The sequence below is a fragment of the Anser brachyrhynchus genome (assembly GCF_964034855.1).
Source record: "Anser brachyrhynchus genome assembly, chromosome: 14".
Classification (NCBI taxonomy): domain Eukaryota; kingdom Metazoa; phylum Chordata; class Aves; order Anseriformes; family Anatidae; genus Anser; species Anser brachyrhynchus.
The window spans coordinates 14,634,508-14,652,318 of NC_137709.1; the positions used below are offsets into that span (position 1 = coordinate 14,634,508).

Genomic DNA, 17,811 nt, shown 5'->3' on the forward strand with positions numbered 1-17,811 from the left:
CTGCTGGAGCATCCTGAAATAGCCAAAGAGGTAACAGGAATTTCCCCTCGTGCCAGCGTGACTCTACAGGCCAGCTGTGCAAATAATTCATGCTTGGATTGCTACCAGGGAAGAAAAAACAGATTTCAGCTTGGTCTCACCTTGGGGTAGCACCAAAATGCCTCACCCGAGCTGGGGGGTAGAGTCACTTGCAAACACCGGGAAGGGGCTGGAAGTCTCAGGCAGCTGCTGAGGAGGGGACAGGCCTCCAGGGCGACTGCAGCCCCGCAGTCAGAGGAGGGGGAGCCTCCAGCTCCGCTGTCCCAAGCCCAGACCGGAGGAATCTGCAGATTCCCTCCCAAAGACCACTTTCATTAGCTAATGGGTGCCGCTCTGAAACTCGCGCAGATGATTTCCATGAAAAATCATTAACGTGGCTTTTAAATGATACAGGTGATGCTACAACACACAGATTATGGATCTCCACGCTACTGCTGAAATTAAAGGATGCCTCATCCTCTGGAACATGATTGCCCCAGGAATTGTCTGCTGGCTTAGCTTTCAGCTTGCTTATGCTGCTCCTTACTGGGTTTTCAGATATGTGTGTGCATATACACACAAATACATATGCACACATATCCAAATAGCTGCATTTATACTCACACACACATTTCAAATAGCCTACACTACTTACAAAAGACAGGGAAAACTTTGTTTTTCTGCACGTGCTTTCTCTCCATGTCCAAGCACCTCACGGGGTGCCTCGGGCTCGTCCCCAGCACAAGCCCTTCCCAGCCCTGCTGCCCTGCCCGTCACCAAACGCACCAGGAACTGCTGGTGCGGAAACCAGAAAGGGACGGAGTGAATCACTGCGCTTCCCCGCACTGCTCATCACAGTAATTGCGTCCTTCACCGACCTGTGCATTGTGCCCGTGCTGCTGAGTCTCTTATCTTACTCTGAAACACAAATTTCCAGTAATTAGGCCAAAGCTCCTCACTGTTCCCTGAAGCTGCACTCTCGCTTATGCTCCTGCCAATAATAAAAACTATTTTTACAGTACATTTTTTTCCACTGCACATAGATTTAACCTTGTTAGAGGCGACTAGCTGCTTTTGAAGGACACTGTTGTCTGCCGTTCAGACCGGATGACACGGGACGTAGCAGCAGCAATGGCACGGAGCACAGGGTGCCAGACTGCTGCCTCCCGGGGGAGGCATCATCTTGGGGATTTTCTTTCGCACCATCAGCCAAAGAATTAAATACCAAAATGCAGAGAGAGCTATTGAAAAGCCAGTGGAAAACTAGACCAAGTGGCTTCAGGCTGTGGATTGCCACTGGAAGAGTGAAGTAGGAAGGGGTCTGGCAGCTGTACCAGCAGCATGGCTGGTGCTGTAGGAGAGAAGTGCGCTCTGCCTCCCCGAACTTACCAACTAAAGAGCACAAAAAATTAATAATCAGAGAAGACAACCACACAGTAGGGGATCTTGGAGCGAGATGTAAATCCCTGTCCTTGTAAACTGCGAAGGTAATGACATGATGTATGCAGATTAGTACTTGTGAGCCTCAGAACGAATGGGTTTTCAGAAGGGATTTGCCTAATGACTAAGCGAAACCCATCCGATAAAGGGAGTTAAAAGAGATCCTTCAGTATGCTGTTAAAAGTGCAGAATTCCTTTTTTTTATTCCTTTGCGAAGCCTCTGGCATCTGTGGTGCCCGCAGCTTACAGCGCAGGCTGACCCCAGCCCCCTGGGACCAGGCACCCCCCCTGCCACCAGCCAGGGTGCGAGCCGGAGGGCCGCAAGCCCGGCGGCTTCTTCACAAGCAGGGAGGCAGCAAAGCCCCGTTTATCCACCTGATTTATGGGACAGCAGTGTGTGGAAAACTTCAGGGGGTCGCAAGCAAGGTTTGCAGCACCTGGTGGGGGAAGTGGCTGCAGTCTTCCCCGCCAGACCTGTGGCTGGAACCCCACAGGCTCGTGGCTCAGCTCGGTTCCTCGCACGTCTCCTTTTAACATTGGCTTTTTTTTTTCCTTGGGCCTCCCTGGATACAGGGAATGTACGAGCATGAGTGTCTCTTACACTGATCTTTGATCACGACAAATAATTATGTTTAATTGGCTCCTCTCAGAACAGAGGCAGAACAAATCTGCCTGTTTTGAGGTGGGCTAGAACTATTTTATTTTTAAAATGGCATAACTGAAGGGGATTTTGAGACAGATGGAGTTACGTTTCCTAGCACAACAGGAAAGATCTGCTTTCAGCCCCACGGAAAGGCGTTTCCCCAGTACCAAGAACTAAGCAGATGCTGGCTTGGAGCACCTCATTCACCTTCACACCCACAGAAGTCCCCACAGCAAAGTGCAGTTTCCCACCTCTGCATTTGTGCATGTTGCTAAATACCAAGTGTCGATGCTCCCTGCACCCAATTCATAGCAAACACGAAACCACAGAGGGCAGAGGCCGTTGCTGTGCCCGGGGTGTTGTGCTGAGGTGTGAGGACCCAGCACCAGTTTCGTTGGTGCTGTGCAGCACACAGAGCTGCTCCACCAGGGGCAGGAGCTTCCCTGCCACCAGCCCGCAGTCCCCGGCAGCAGCAGTGGGTGGGTTATGTGGGTTTACTTGGTTTTACTGCAGGTGCCTCTTCCTGTAACTCACATGTTAAAAGCTCAGCTTGCTGTAAGTCCTCTCCCAAAGTCTGGACGTGGATCCAACCCTCTCGGGGAGCCTCAGGGAGAGAACTTCTTAGGAAAACAAAATGTGCAGAGGGAGGTTTCAGCCCATTTTCCTCCATCTTTTGGACGGGCACACCAAGCTGTGTAGCATGCATAAAACCCACTTCCAGCACTAAAACTCAGCGACGTACAGCTCTCATCGCATCGTGCTTTTCCTCCTCCTCCCACCTGGAATGGGGCAGGAGCACCCATCGCTGGGAAGGAACGAGCAGCGGAGCTTGTGGCAGCTAACGCAGGGCGGTGGGGATCAGTCAGCAGCACACAGCAGGGCCACGCTGCCTTAACTGCAAACTCCCCGGGGCACACAGCTATTTTAGGTAAATGCTTTGAAAAGCTCATCTGTGAAGTCAAGGAGCTGTGGTTCGAGATGGCTCCGTCATGAGGCAGCACCTGGATTCTTCAAACAAAAGATCAACAGAAGGTTTTCTCTCACCACGCGAAGTTACATCCCCTCCCACGTTTAACTCTCGAGTACATCAGTGCTGTTTGCAGTCACAGCTACAGCAAGAGTCACGCCACACCAGGCACAAAAGGGAAGGATCCAGAAGACTCTAGCTCCAAGGGACACACTTCTCTAAATAAAAACCCTTTGGCAGAAGACCATTACATTCAGAAACTGTCTGAAATGTCAATTTGATATCTTAAACCGTAAGATATTTTATATCTCTCTAGAAGAAATCAATGATGTGCTGCTGTAATCTTGTCAACCCCTGCCCCTGAAGCATGGCCCTATTCCAGCTCTCCAGAGCACCAAGCCCCTGTTCAGTCCCCGCTGGCGCTTGGAGGCCATAACCAGGAGATGAATTCTCCCCCTTCTGTCACCAGTACCTCTGCTAAGAAGGATGCCAAGCATGAGGGGAACACTTATTTTCCAACAGCCATTGGATATACACTGCCAAGTAAATTTTCGTAAATCACTAATGAATAATACGAGGGAAGGACCTTCCAGCAGCACAGGCAGGGAGCACACAGTGTCACACACTCCAGCAGGTGACCGAAGGTGACAATTTTTCTCAAGACAAGGTAAACACCATGTGTGACTGTATGCAGAGCATTGGCTTGCGGCTAGAAGTAGGGCTGGTAGGAAATCTCTGGCTGCAATCAACGCCAGTCTATCAAGCCTCCAACCGGCTGCTGAGCAGCCCTGATGTCTGGGTGAGGGTTCTGTAACCCTCACCGAAACTCACGCTCATGCCAAGAGTGCCCAGGGGCTTTCAGGTTGGTGAAAATGCGGGTTTGGTTTGTCTCAACTAAAACCAATCAACACTGCCCCCTCTTCCTTCCCCCCAAATCTAGAGAATTTGCTTGAAAGTGCAAAACTTGCTTATCCATCTACAAGACGTGCAGCTATCAGCAACCCAAGTATGAAGCAACCAGCATGACACCTGCTGTGAAAACAAATTGAAAAGACTAAAAAAAAAATGAAACCCTGGGCATCTAAATTATTTACAGAAATCGGTTTCTGTTTCACTGGCCTGTGACACCCAGAGGACAAGAGGCACAAGAAACACAAGAGCCTGGCTGCTCGGAGTGGCTGCAGCAGCCGGGCGCGCTGACGGATGGCTCCGTGTCTCCCCCGAGTGCACAGTGATTACGGGAAGGCAGCGTGTGCCCGCGTTAATTGTGGCAGCCAGCAGGGCCAGAGTGATTCACTGCTGCTCACGGAGCCTCCGTCGCTGGCAGAACCGGAAAGCCTTGAGCCATACACAAAATGAAGCTTTTGATAGAGGTTGGTGCTTTTGAAGACGTTCCTAAACAAAGCCCCTGTGAGGGTCAATGTCATTTATTCCCCGCCCCCTTGACGTGAGCGAACCTTTCTCATGAGGAGATGGATGTTAACACTGAGCATGGCTCAGCATCCAAACAGGGCTTTAGCTGCTTCGGAGAGGGCAGAGAGATGGAACTACATTAACAATATTTACTGTACGCAGTAACACTGGGGTCCCCTGCAGCCTAGAAGTTACGTGATACATCTTTGGTCCTGCTGTAGAAAGAAAAGAACAGTGGTCCTTAAAAAAAACACTTTGTATTTCTAGGTAAGCAGCTCAGAATTAAATCAAACTAGGATGGAAAATGTGAAAGCAGTAAGACAAGAATCAGAACAAGCCGTTCTTGATCTGCAGATTCAAGTTTTAAATTATCTTCTGACAGATGATTTTATTTCTCTTTTTGTGCCTTTCCATCACAACCACATGACTAAAAGCCGGAGCGGAAGGCTCCGCGGGCAGCTGCTGACATGAGTCACGGCTGGAAGCAGCTCGGCTGCTGAGTGCGGTGCCCGGAGCCCAGCGCCCGCAGCAGGAGGCAGCGCTGGGGCCTCAGCCCCCTGTCCCCTCCCTGCCTGTGCCGCCGGTTCGGATGTTTCAGAAGTGCAGCTCACCACCAAATTTTGGCAGAAGAGTTCATTTCCAGGGCTTTCTACCACTGCTAGACAGTGACTTGCAGGCCTCCCCAAGACCTCACTGGTGAAAACAGCCACGCTGGCAGTACCTTAAAAGAAGAGTTGTGCTGCAAAGCACTTGCCGAAGTTTCACTTGCAATTAAGATCTGTGCAGAAGGAATTGAGGCCCTTGTGATTTCTATTCATGGTGCGTCTTAGAAGAAGTCAAATTAAAATCCTTATCATTAAGGAGCTGATAGCTCCCATAATCACAAGCATCATTCTGTGTTAGCTGGAGGGAGCAGCATGATTCACTGGCTAACAGGAGCAGATCTGTTCATAAAATGGGAAAACTTCTAACCAAAGAACATTTCCCGAGCCATGACTTATTTTAGAGAAAGTACTAATTTCAAACAAATCACTTATATAATTTGTGCTGTCACTGCAAGAACTTTCTTTTAAGTTTAGAGACTTTTTGCTGTGTACTTCTCTGAATTACCTTTCTGGCTGACCTACGGTGCATCAATTCAGGATTCAAAAGAACAGCTCCTCCTGAGGGATGAGTCACAGCTCTCTGCTGTCCTTCAGGTTAAGCCACATTTACCTTCATTTTCCACAGAGTAAACGTCTTAAGAGCTGATGGGTTCAACAATAGATATATTGGTCCATTTGACCAGAACGATGTTAAAACAAATATTAAAATATTTTTATTCCAGGCAGCTGTCCCCTGTCTGGCGACTGTTCTGCGTGACAGAATGATCTGTCACTTGAGGGAGAAAACCCACATGCTTACAGAGCTAGTACAGGTTTGAATGGGATTTTTAAGGTCTTTTTAGGTCAGAAAAGTAAAATGGAAAAGTAGAAATAATTGTAGCATGCACTAAGGGGTCGTTTTGTCTCACAAAGTTCATTTAATAAAGACTGCAGTGATAAAATGGGACAGGTTTGCTCTAGGAAGAGGCTGCAGCACGCAGGCAGCCAGACTACCAATTTAATGTGAGCAGTGGCAGGTCACAGCCCCGTCGGAGAGCAGCAAACCGCTGTCAGGCCTGCTGCAGCTTCAGAAAGAGCTCAATTTAGTTACAGACCTGGTCCAATTTGGAGAATTTAGCTCAAGATTAAAATTAATAAATGGTCGGGCTGGACGAGGTGACACTTCTAACCTTAGGACTGCTTAGACCGAGGTTTAATACTAACCTCACATCTCTCATTTGAAAGATTTATTCTAACACCGTGGATTTTTAATGTGGCTGCAAGCTGAAACATCCAGTATCTTCCAGTAGAATTTCAATACCTGCTCTCACTTCCCATCGGGTCCATATTAAAGGAAAGATATTTTCAATGCTCTGGAGTCTTCCTACATTTTTCTCCTTACCAGTGCGTGAGTGCGCAGCAGTACACGGGGAGGGACGCAGCCCAAATGTGAGCAAGAAGGGTAGATCCCCTGCAACGGGTCAGGAGTGGGATGGGGCTCTGGGTACAGGGAGGTGGTGCCCAGGCAGCACCCAGTGCTGGAAATCCTGGGGACAGACGAGCAGCTGGGAAGGATGAACTTACACCTACCGCTTACTGCCCTTCTGGGGGTGGACATTGGTCTTGGCAAACACCTAGGGAGGGAGAGGGTCCTAGATTTGCTAGAAGTGCTAAGGATCCATAAGTAACAGCAGTCTGCACAAAGCATAAAAAATTATACAAAGAGGGAAAAACAACTCTTATTTCAGAGTATTTTTGCACTCCTCCCTTCCCAGACCAGGGAGGCGGATCGCCAATCCCCGCTACCAAAAAGGCCTGTTAGGGAAAGCCAGCACATCTGCCTCCAAGTACAGGGCAAGTGAGAGCACTGCAGAACAAGCGAGCCAAAATGAGAGCCTTGGGTTGTTGCACACAAATAGCAAAAGCCAGAGAACATATTTTTCTGAACAATTTGCCCCAACAACCACTGACGAGAGCCAGGCGATAGCTGGGTGTTCCCACTGCAGCCAGCCGTGCAGCACTGGCACCCTGCTTCCTGCATGTGCACTGCAATTATTCCTTTTCACCTTTCCAGGAGGGAAGCAAGAGACTCCTCCTGCCCTGGCCCTGAGCAGGAGCCTGGGCCTCTCACCCCTCAGGCTGGAGCCGTGCTGTCAGCAATTCTGCTTCCTCAGTAGTTTTGCCTGGAGAAGGAGCGGCTTCATAAGGACGGTTCTCATGCAGCGGGCGTGGATTCAGTGACCCAGATGCTCAGCATCACCCCTAATGGCAGGCTTCTGGCTTCTCCTAATGCAATCGGAGTTACTGGAGGACAAACGCCTGGGGAGCTCCTGAATAACTGTTTGTGGGGGATGTTCACAGAAACTGAAAATTCTGAAGAAATCGAGTGATTGAAGAAATTGATTTAGTGATCGATTGAAGTGATTGAAGAAATTGGTTTAGTGATAAGGTCTGAATTGGTGCCTGTAGCTGGGCACTGCTGCTGACAGCGCCTGCCTCCAGCAGCTACCCCACCAACTCCCCTGTACGACAGCCTCCTGGAACACACGTGCGCATTAAAAGCGAGTAAGGAATCGCGGTACACCAAGATAAAGCTGCATTTTGCTATTTTAGGAATAGGAAAACATATGCTATTTTAATTATTTGCTCAAGATCCATCATTTCTGTCTAATATGCAGTTTGCTTCCCACAGCTTAAGGAAGCTTCACTGACATGAAATAATCTTGATTAACATATGTGATATTAGTAGTAAAAGGCAGAAGAGGGCTAGAATTATTACTATTATTTTTTTTATATGACATTCTGCTGTTGTATTTTGGGCAGAAGTCCTTGTTTAAGCCTACATTTCAAAAACAAGGACCCACTGCAACAAACCACCTAAAGCTTCACAGTCTCAGGGATTGCATGTCAAGGCTTGTAGCTTTATCTTGTACATTCTGCTTCCAAAGGCTGCATCTGAGCTAAAAATTCCCTCCTGGTGTCACTTCCTATCAGCTTGCTTTTCAGAAATGCCCCTGCTCAAGCACATACAAAACATTTGCAAACTCCCTGAAGAGGGGTGGCCCGAGGAAAGATGCTGGAGGCCCCTACAACACCCGACCTTGCTGCAGGAGAGTGGCAGCACAACAAAACAAGCTGCTACCCTGTGAGTGCCCTGCAAGGACTGTTTTCTCAGCTTTCCATCTCTCCACTTGGCCGTCACAAAGGCAGGGGGTTAAATTTAGCCCCCCCATAGCTTGCTGTGGGCTGCCTGATTTCTCACAACACGGTGGTCAGGACATTTTTTCCCCATCTGCTTTGGTGGAGCTGTTGTTCCCTGCACTGTTAATGTGGAGTGGGGACCAGCTGCCTGTGCTCACACAGTGTTAGACCGGAAATACTTTGCCAAGTTTTAAAGCAGAATTCAGTGTGAGAAACAGCACACAGGAGGCCCTGGGCACTCTGTGCTCTCCCAAAGGCCACCCATCCGTGCCTGTGGCAGCTCAGGGGCTGCAGGCTAAGCTGTGTTTGGCTCTCCAGGGCTGCGGAGCAGGAGAAATCCCAGGAAACAGCAGTATCTCTGCAAATTCCAGTGCTAGGCACCAGCTGCGTACTCCCATATCTCCTTCATCTGGGCAAGGAGTTGCAGCTGGCCAGGCAGCCAGCAGGAGCCCAGCCCAATGCAAGTGAAGAGCTAGCTACCAAAGTAGCAGGATTTTACATATGCCAGCATGATCCATCTGAATTCTGCTGGCAACTGTAAAACTAAACATCAATCCTGAAATTGCTGTACTGTTAATGAATGACCAAATACAGGAATACTTCAACTGAGATGCAAAAATGTAGGGCTTTATACAATTACCTGTGCTACAAATTATCTCAGGTGTACAGACACCATGCAAAAGTAGAAGGACTGATACTCCAGTCCGGATTTGTGAACATCACGGTTACTGATGTTCATCCCGGAGAGCGTCACCACAGGAGCACACCTTGCAGCTCCAAACAAGACTTGTTAGTTAGGGCAAGGAGACTCTAGCGCATCTTTTTACAGGGCTCTCACTCTTGACTTATCCAGGCACATTCTTATCTATGTTAATTCCAGCCTAATTGCAATGCAAAGTTTAAGACAGTTTCATTAATATCTTACCTTAGGTAGGATATTTAGAGCCTCAGTATCCCCAGCCAAACTTACAAGAAACCTGGTATCAGGCATGGACACACCTGCAGACAATGGGCCCATTCACTTCACACAGCAACAGGTCAGTAATCACCAGAAGCCCTGCATACAGAGGCTTGAATTTTCTGTCCTCAGTACTCAGTGGGATGACGTGCCAAGTTGCCTAACATTAAAGCTATACAAGCACCTCCTTCCCTTTGAAAAATCCTGCCTTTAGTTCAGCACCAACAGAAGATTTCACTGGTAGCAAATACAACTGAAAGTCTGAAGACCAAGGACTGAGAAATGTTGGATTTTGAGTAAGAACAGGAGAATAATACTGCAAATACTTGACTGCTGAGAGCTACTAGGGACATGGCATCACAGGGAGCTGGTGAAATCCCACTGCTTGTAAGGCTTTGTAAGGGAGAGAAATGCACAGGGGGGGTATTATCATGGGGAGAGAAAGGCCAAACTGAAGTGTGAAAGCTTTTGACTGTGTTTCCAAGGTAGAAGCTCAAGATTTCAGACTTCGAGAAATCCTTTGTAATTACTGTGCCAACGATGAAATAATGTAATAATTGGTTGCTAAATCAATACAGAAGTGTTCTTACTCACAGGACTCTTAGTCACGGGTTAAGCAGCCTGAAGTGTATTTGGAAGAACACGCATGAATTTCAGCCTTGCACTGAAATCACATATAAATGAATATCCCCCCCCAACCTTCTCACTGAAAACTGCTTTGTATTCACTTCTCCACTTCTGTAGTTAAAGATTTCAGAGACCCATGCACTGAGCACAGACATCACCAGGTAATTAGATGACCCTTCACTGCAGCAAATAGTCCAAAGAAAACATGCACAGACTAAGAATTTCTTTCTTATGAACACTTAGCAAGAAACAACCAATTTCACCAAAATCGGAACTGATTCACAAAATAGCACAGAAACCAAAAAGAAGAGGCTAAATTTGAAATGAATAATCGAAGCAGCTCCATTTCACTGTAATCATTTGGCATGTAACTGTCCTGTTCCGTCACAAATACTTTGCTTTCTCATTTAATTCAAATCCAGACCTGCCAGGTGCGCATGGGAGGATAGAAGCTTCAGCGTTTTTCTTTTTTTTTTTCCTTAGAGACTGAAATGAAGAATATTCAAAAAGGCACAAAGGAAACAAAACTGCAGGGACTTGCCCCATCTGTACAGTCCCAGCTCTCCAAGGACCGCATCAGTGACTTCAGACAACATGAGGAGCCCCTCTGATGCCTTTAAACCAGACAGACAAGATACAACGTATACCACAAATATAGGTAAATTATATAAATACAGATTTTAAACCATTCCTTTTAGTACAGTCCAATAAGCAGCAGTACAAATTAAGGTTTATTGGGGTTAAGTGAGGATTAAAGAATCCAAAGCAGCATGAAACATTAAAATTAAACTTCTCTATTACCAGATCATTACAGAAGAGGCTCTCTCTATAGAGAAAGGGCTTTCCCTATACAGAAAAATAATTTTACTGAAAGAAGATGTGCTTTAAGTGGTTTTTCCTGAAGGTGAAAAATAATGACCTGTTAGCAGTAGTTAAGGTGACAAGATTTGTAAGAAAAGGCGGTATAATTTCTTAGATTAACTGAAATAATTAGCCTAAAACAGCAAAGGGATTTGATGTGTTTGAGCATTCAGATTTTGTCTTATTTGCTGGTTACACTGGCCAGACTTAAAAAAAACACACACACATGACTCCACTCTTATCAAATCTTGCCATCTCAGATAATAACAGTAGAGACTACTCTTTTACAATTCAGTGTTAAGGTTGTCCAGGATGTTAAAATCTGTATTTTAAAAGAAATAATAACAATGGATAATTAATTCTGTAGATTTTTTGCACAGAACAGAAGTCAAATTTTTCTTTAGATTTCAGTCGGCCAGGTGTACGTACAACAAAAGGAAGCGTTTCAGTGGCTGGACTCACTTTCCCTCCCCTTCCACAATACCAGGTTGGCAAAGAGGTAGGAAGCTCCAAGCAAAGCAGGGGGCAGCCATTTGGGTTCACTGAGGGCAGGAACTCCACCTTTGCTGTGCTGTTACACAGCCGATCACCAGCGAGCCTGATTTTCTCCCTTACCCTCTTCAAATCTAGTTTAAAGTGCTTTCAGTCAGCCCTGCTAACTTGTGAGCAAAAGTCTCCGAGGAAGGTGCATCCTGTCAGGCCCAGTGTTGTGTAGACCACCCCATGACCTAAAAACTCAAAATTATGCTGGTGACACCAGCCTCAGAGCCAGCTGGGTCTGCCTGCTTCTTCCAATATCATCCCCTGCAGCTGGAAGGATAGAGGAAAACGCTGCCTGTGCTCCTGAACCTCTAACCTATAGTCCCAGGGCCCTGAAGCCTCTTCTGATTGGCCTTGGACTTCTCACAACTTCATCACTGCCCATGTGCAAAACCAATAATGGATAATAACCTGGGGGCTTTCCAGGCTAGGAAGTTTCCTTGTAACATCTTTTACCTGGGTCCCGGTGAGGCAGTGGGCTTCCCCGCGACGTGGGCCCGGTCGGTGTATGGGGCCTGCTGCTCCCCTCAAGAGGGAGGCACCGATGGCAACAACCCTTCTTTTCTTTGTGACAGAGGCGGTTGTGACGTGGGGGTAGGCTGACCTGCCCTTGGCAACACCTCCAGCATAGAGGGCCTTTTGTCCACATCATCCGGTGTCGGTGCCTGGGGGCATGGAGAACATAGCTTGCAGCCGGGTGGGGACCCCTGAGGAAGCTCCCTGCGAGCAGATGCCAGCTGCCATTTGAAGTGGTGGAGTGACGGCGATCGGCCGCGTGTCACTGACTGACCAACCGACCGACCACGGGGCTGCCCTCTGTCAGGGCGGGCTGGCTGCCCTTGCTGTGGGCACTGCCTGAGCCTCGGTAGCTGCTCCCAGGAGAGCTGCCGTCCCCAGCGGGTCTCTGCGCTCCCCTGGGGCTTCCCCAGCTCTGGAAGAAAAAGGGCTTTTGCTTAAGCCGTAGGAAAAGGGGCTGAGGTCTTGAGAAAGTGCGCATGCCTCAGACAGTGTGCTGACTCGTTAACAAAGTTCAGCAGCGGGGTGCGTGGCAGTACCCGAGCCTGACAGTGCACTCGATGCAGGGCAGGGAAGGATGGATCCTCCTGCGCTTCCAGGCCGAGCGTTGCCTGAATACAAGGGCCCCCTGCCACAGCCTGCCACCATAATCCTTCTGAGCCACCCTCAGTCTCTACCGCCCATTGAATTTGCTGTTTAGGGGGCAGTGCACTGCACGAACCTGTGGGCGACACAATCCTTTTTCATATATCCTTTAAAGACACAAGTCTGCCATAAAAACATAGACAGACAGCCCTTGTGACCGCTATTTGCGCTGCTGATATTAAGAGACAGAAGGGGATATAGAGGAAAGAAGCGAAGGGATGGATGAACATCACCAAGAAGGACATGCTGTGTATCCCAACACTTACAAGGCCTGGCCACAGCGATGCTGAAAGTACTGCTAGGGTTGTGAAGGAGGACCAAAGCCTGTGGATGCTGACAGGAAATATTTACACTTGAAGCCTTTTCCGAAGTTCAGTACAGAGATACTTGGGGGTTGCACCGCCTACACTCACAATGCATTACAGTGTGACTGAAAGTGGTTTTTAACTTGTCAGAAAAAAACACTTTTGTGAATGAAAAGGAAATTTCCATGGAGTGTCTCCATCTCCTATAACTCTTCATAGGTACAAGCAAAACATGAGATCCCCCATTTTCAGACGAGAAGGTGGGGATTCCTCTTTGCTTTGCTTTCTACGCAAAACCAAGATTTTCTAGAAGGAAAAAAAATGTTCAGAAACATTTTCCAACTGCTCCTTGTGCTAGCAAAACCTCATGCTATCAAGTAGCCAACTATTTCCAATTCTCTACAGCAGGACATGAGATATACAACTTGAAACAACACTAAGCGTAGTCAAAATTGCATGGGGCTCTCAATTTATGGGTATTTAGTAAAATGAAGAGGGAAAGCAGCCTGTGGTACAGCCCCATAAACTATCCGAGCTCTTTAGCAAATGCATTTCCCAAATCTTTCAGCCAAACCAAAAGCTTTCAGATCACTATTAAAAAAAAAAAAAAAGTACTTGGTATGAATTATAATCACCTGGACTTTCTGCTATGAACATGTTAGTCTCCATCCCTTCAGTTCAATACCTGCTTTTGGCAGTGCTAGGCGAGGAGGTGCTGCGGGGGGCTCTGTAGCCAACAGGCTCGAGTTCCCATTTCTTCATTTCCTCTTTTTTCTTAGGAAAAAAGTCTACAAATGAGATTCACATTCTTATGGTCTGCCCCTTCACACATCCATCAGTCCCGATGCTTCTTCTGTCCCTCCTGAGATTTAATTTGGCTGATGTCAATCAAATTTTGCCAGGAGATAGAGGCTTTCAATTAATTAAGTTCCTCCATGTTTTTGGAAAACTGCCAACAGCCTGGGGCAGACATGCTGCACCCCAGCAATGGCGAAGCACTTGGCACTCAGATCCTGCCCGCTCTGGGAGACCTCAGCGAAGGAGAAGCAGCATGACCTCGGGACGGGACAGGGGATTTACCATCGAGTGGGCTGTGGAAGTGGGAGGGTGGCGAGGGGACACAGGATGCAAATGTGCAGGAACGTGGTCTTTCTAGTTCTTCTGCTCATGGAACAAATTGTTTTAATTATTTTTCAGAGATGTTTCCACTTCCTTTCTAAACCCAGTTGTTATTGTTATTTATAACGAGAGCAGCCTTATTCGTTGTTGTGGGGATGGTGCCATATTGGAGCATCTTCTAAACTACTTCTAATTAATTCCCTATTATCACTCACATCTTTATCTCATATTTACTGGGTAAAAAATAGCTTTTTAGGCATGCTGAAGCAGTCCTTTTGAAAGGTATGTACAATTACTGCATTGGATTTCCTTTCCCCTGAGCACAATCAACACCACCAAGCCATGCCTGTGCCTGACCCTGCTGCAGGGCAGCTCGACCATGCTGCATGCCCCAAGCACAGCAGATGCTGAGCTCCTGCAACTGCTCCCGTGCTCCTCGGCAGCCCCAAGCTCCATCACAGCTGTAACTCCTGGCTGAGCAGGACTTAAAACGGTGGGTTAGCTTCAGAGCAATCTCATACGCTGCCTTTCTTTTAGGCTAATAAAACTTCCCACCATGACTGCAGCTGCAGGACACGAACACAATGCCCAGCAACTGCTCTTCTACAACCTGCTCCTCTGCTTTTTTGCAAAGAGAATTAGGGAATGAATTCCATTGCACTCAATCCTGCAGTTCCATCAACACTAGTGTGACTCAAGGCCAGAATCTTCAATATAAAAAAAAAAAGTCCTACAAGAGCACAACATAAGGGAAAGCCCTATAAATAGTCCTTGGAGTAACTCAGTTTTGTACAAGTCGTCAAAGGGCTACACAATACATTACTGTTTGAAGAGGTACAATGCTTAAATCTTTGCACAATGGCAAAGTTCTCTATTTTCTCATTGAAGGAAAAAATATATTTTTTTTATGGTGTGACAGCAGGAATAGCACAGATTAACCCTAGCTGCATACACAGCTGAATATAAACACCTCTACCATGTCCCACACATGGTTAACACTACAGCAGGTATCTGTCCTTCTCCAGCCTGAGATTTCATTGCATACATTTCCATTTAAATACCTTTTTTTTTTTTTTTTTAATAAACATGGTCTGCTGAGTTAAACTTAATGCTGCATAAAGATGATGTAGCTCAAAGTGAAATTAGGAGAGTGTCCTGAAGGACATGTTCAGGGCCTATAAATGTTAATACTGTGTTTTCCACAGAAGTCTCTTTGATAAACTTCTCTATGAATATTCCAGGCATGATTTCTATTATGGCCACATTTCCCCACTCAATTGCTGGATTTCATTTCATTTCAGTATGACTAAGTAACTATCCAGGGATTTTTGGCAGCTTAGTGTTGTTCTAACCCGAAGGTCTTGTAATTAGCTCCAAATGTTGTTTTCATGAAGCCACATTCTTCTTGATGTCCCCAGCTATTTTCTATACTTGGCCCATTATATTAACGCCAAGGAACATTGACATATAAATGCCATTACAACTGCAACAAGTTGCTGCCTGGATGTTTTCCTGGTACACCTCTGAAAAGGGAAGTTATTTTTAAATGTCCTACACCTAAGGGTGCCCCAAATCCGTATCTTGTGGAACCCAGTTGTAGCTCGGTATTCAGTAACGCTGGGGTTGCTCCACCAGTCTTTCAGGCAGGACGGCTCGAGGTGGTGGAGCTAGTGGCATAAACAACCATCAAATCCTGCACAAATGGGCTTTTCCCAAGAAGCTGTTGGAGGGCACACTATTACATTTGTAGTTTGACACTTCTCAGTTCACAGCCTGTTTTACTGCCTGAGTGCCCTGCTAATGCGAGGATATCATCACAAGAAACAAAACATATTTTAAGGGCGATGCCGGGACTGAAATACCTGTGAGCAGGATTTCATCCTCAGTAAGGACACAAAAGCCCCCATGGGAGCCACGTGCCACAGGAAGCTGATGATGGAGTGACCTGACCATCAGCATCAGCCAAGATCATCAAGGTGGTTCTTCAGTCTACACAACTGAACATCTCCGTGTTCTTTTTATATGTGTATAAATCCATGTGCATGTACATTCATACACATACGTACTTATCCTCGGGACCACATTAACCTGAAAACTATTTTGTCCAGAAAAGAGACCCAATGCCTAACAATATCTTGCTTCAGCGTTGTCTCGTTGCTCTCCTTACTGCTTGGCAGTTGCCTGGAGTCACTGGGAAGTTGCTAGACCACTTTAATTTGTAAAGCTATTGATGAGCATTTATTGTTAATGAAACGTTACTGCTGAGTAATTCTGGCAGATGAAACTCAGTTAGTTCTCTGTGCATCTCATTTAGTGCTAAATGTTGCCTTTTTTTTTTTTTTTTGTGCTCTGAAAAGTCAGGTCTGGATAAAAACTGTGCATCTCAAAATTATTTAGGAGGTTATACAGATTTCCATGTAAACGCTTGCCTTTGGGTTTCACATAAAGCTCTGCCCAGGGGCGTTTATGCCTGCCAGGATGGAAATGAAAGGTGTAAGCTGCTCCCAGTGCTTATGTATGCATAACACCCACACTGAAGGAGAAAGCTCTCATCTCTACCAAACTGTTTAAGTAAATGAAATGGCAGCAAACAACAGAGAGATCTCATACAATCCCCCAGGTAGAGATGGGTCTGACTATGCCAATGGTTCAGGAGGAGCCTGATTCTGTCATCCTCTGGGTACTGAATTCAGAGCATCTGTGGTGTCCTGCACCAAGCCCAGCATCCTAACTTGCCACTGATTTACATTACACACAACATATTAACCGTGGTAGCCATCAGTAAGCACAGAAAAGTCCACCGTCAATAAGGAAGTTAAGTATCCTGCGCACTGGTGCATGAGCCCACACCTGCAGGAGCTGCAGGAGCTGCCCTACTTGCACGCTCCACTTGGGCGGGTGGCTCTTGACATGCAGCGCTATAGGTGAGGACCGACAGCTGATGGAGCATCTTTCAGCTGCCTTTCTCAAAGAAATATGATTGAAATTGGCCAATATTAATATCTCCTGCCCCAAAGACAAACAAATCAATTTCTGCTAGCACACGGCAAAAAAATCCTGTATGTTTACCAATGCTTCCTCTGTTTTCTACTGTCAAATATTATCCTGAGCTAAAGAGATTTTTCAATTATATTGTTCCTAAATGACTGTGTAAATCTGGCAAAAGAGATAGGGAAAAATCTGCCCTATTGCAGATTCCTGATCAGGTACATTGAAAATGTTTTCTGATTAGTCCTGTCTGTACCTGAGCACTCGGACCCCTGTTCAGAGCAGGCTGTGCTGGCAGTTGAGCTCCTGCAGTCCCTCACTGCTACTCATATGTTTTCATAATGCCACTAGATCACGGCTCCATGGTGAACTTCGGGCACGTGCCCCTTATGACATCGACTTGGCTGAGGCAGAAGGCTGTACCCAGGGGAGACGGAGCCAGCCCAAGGGAGGCTTGGCTGCAATTTAACCACTGGATGTTTGAGAGCAACTCCATCAACTGTGATACATTAATACACAAGGTGCCAAGCTTTAGCTCAGCTCACCCCCGTTTTACAGGGTGAGACAAAGCACTGAGACTCGGATGGGGGGAAGGCGATGTGGCCGGCTCAGACGGATCAGCTCCTCCGCCCGCAGCCACCAGCAGCTCCCACTGCAGCCCCACCACCCCAGAGGTACTGCTCTTCATTTCCTGGACCAGGCCGGGTTGCAGGAGAACATTTCTGTTTTAGTCTTTCTCGTGTTGAACGGGTGTGCACAAAGCTGAGAAGACAACCAAAAATAAAATCTGTTCCTCTTCCAATACTCCTTTCATACTCTTCTAAATGCAAATATCCGAGTTACCACCTTGTCTGTGAAATGAAAACAAGGCTTTCTGCAGGTTTTTGTTTTCATTCTTTTTGCTTTTTCTTTCTGTTGTGATTTTCTTTTCTGAATGGGAGTTAACAAGTTGGAGTGCTGCAAAGAAAGAAGTTAACAGCCATTCA

The 17,811-nt window shown here is 46.8% G+C and overlaps 1 protein-coding gene and 1 long non-coding RNA gene across 5 annotated transcripts in view; one reads left to right on the top strand and one right to left on the bottom strand.

The window, feature by feature from the left end:
• The window catches only part of KCNIP1 (potassium voltage-gated channel interacting protein 1), a 241,922-nt gene that overhangs the window by 156,653 nt on the left and 67,458 nt on the right, over positions 1-17,811 (bottom strand). The window lies entirely within an intron of this gene.
• The window catches only part of LOC308177463, a 67,297-nt gene continuing 49,486 nt past the window's right edge, over positions 1-17,811 (top strand). For 2 of the 3 annotated variants that reach the window (XR_013939131.1, XR_013939132.1), the window contains exon 1: positions 1-17,811. This exon is cut by the window's right edge. This is a non-coding gene — a long non-coding RNA (uncharacterized lncRNA). The other variant, XR_013939133.1, reaches the window with a different exon arrangement.